The following is a 1,392-nucleotide window of genomic DNA, read 5'->3' as shown; positions in this document are numbered from 1 at the left end:
AATATTTTGAGTACGTAATAGGCAGGAGGAAATAATTGTACTAGGAGATTGGTGGTAGCGTTTATCAGACTCGAGTATTCGAATTTTCAAAGTGAATTTTAATTTTAATTTTTGAAGTATTTTGAGTCGAATGCGGATATAGATAGGACTAAATGAGATTTATTACAACATAAGAAGTTGGGTTTTAGTTAGGTTTGCAATCTCCACCCGTACGGTATTCCTGGAAATGTAAACGTCAATACAAGCCGACGTAGATTTCTCCAACTGGAGTTCCCTTCAAACAAAAAATCACGATGTTTATGTAGATTTTGAAAATTGAGGATTTTTTTAATAATATATTTCAGTGCTTGAAATTCAGAGATCATTTTTAAGAAGTCTATTGATTTTACCCAATAAAGATGATGTGGCCAAGTGGTACCGTGACTATGGCTTAAAATTGACCAGCCTTATTTTTTTATACAACGTAAAACTCGTACTAAATGAGAAGAACTCGAAGACAAGAGTACAGTTACCTCATGAATGTAACATTCATATTGCACCTTGTGATATATATCGGCATCATTCGTCAAGCATTCGAACAAAGAAAAGCGAAATATGAAAATACACGATTAACGCAATCGCAAGTCGGATGCTGTCGTGTTACTAGCATGCTCCCAGCCAAGATTGCGCGGTGCACTTTATCGTGGAAATTGATACTATCGGCGCTAAACCTCAGAATAACACCGGATGTTTTCCAAATAGCCCCGCGCATATGGAACGCCTACCTCGAAACATGTTCCATAACAATGTTTCGTCAATTAGATCAAAACGCTCAATTGCGCTCAATTAGATTTCAAATGCCTAGTCGTTCTGAAGTACAATTGAAGTCAAAATCATCCGTCTTCGTTCGAGGCATGCGGTTAGGGTTAACGAGCGTCCAACTTCGAACGGTGCGCGCTCGATCTTCAGCGTTCGCTGGTGAACTTCTCGTGACACGCGGGAAAATTGAATTGCTAATAAATGGCAAGCTAGAGGTCACTGTCTTCTTGCGAGTGACATTTAATGTTGCAGTCTGCAGTTTCGGTTGAAAATTGTTCTTGAATTGGTACAATTAGATGTTCGCAATCGTCACTGTTATTAATGAACGTCTTCGTTAGACATAAAGAGGTACATGGAGGGATACTTGACTACGAAGAATGAAACAAGACAATGTAGTGGTAAACAAGGGAAACGTAAAAAGAAAAATAAGATAAAAGGAAGTGTAGTTAAGGTTTAATTTAAATTATTAGAATATCTAGGTACTCCAAGCATTCTTAACGTTTCAATCATATAATGGTGGTTGTCTTCGAAAACAATGTGTTTTAATACGAAGAAGAATATACACAGTGAGTAAGTGTCTTTATAAATGTCTGT

This window comes from Hylaeus volcanicus, chromosome 2 (assembly GCF_026283585.1).
Source record: "Hylaeus volcanicus isolate JK05 chromosome 2, UHH_iyHylVolc1.0_haploid, whole genome shotgun sequence".
Classification (NCBI taxonomy): Eukaryota; Metazoa; Arthropoda; class Insecta; order Hymenoptera; family Colletidae; genus Hylaeus; species Hylaeus volcanicus.
Note: the sequence above shows the minus strand (reverse complement) of the source record.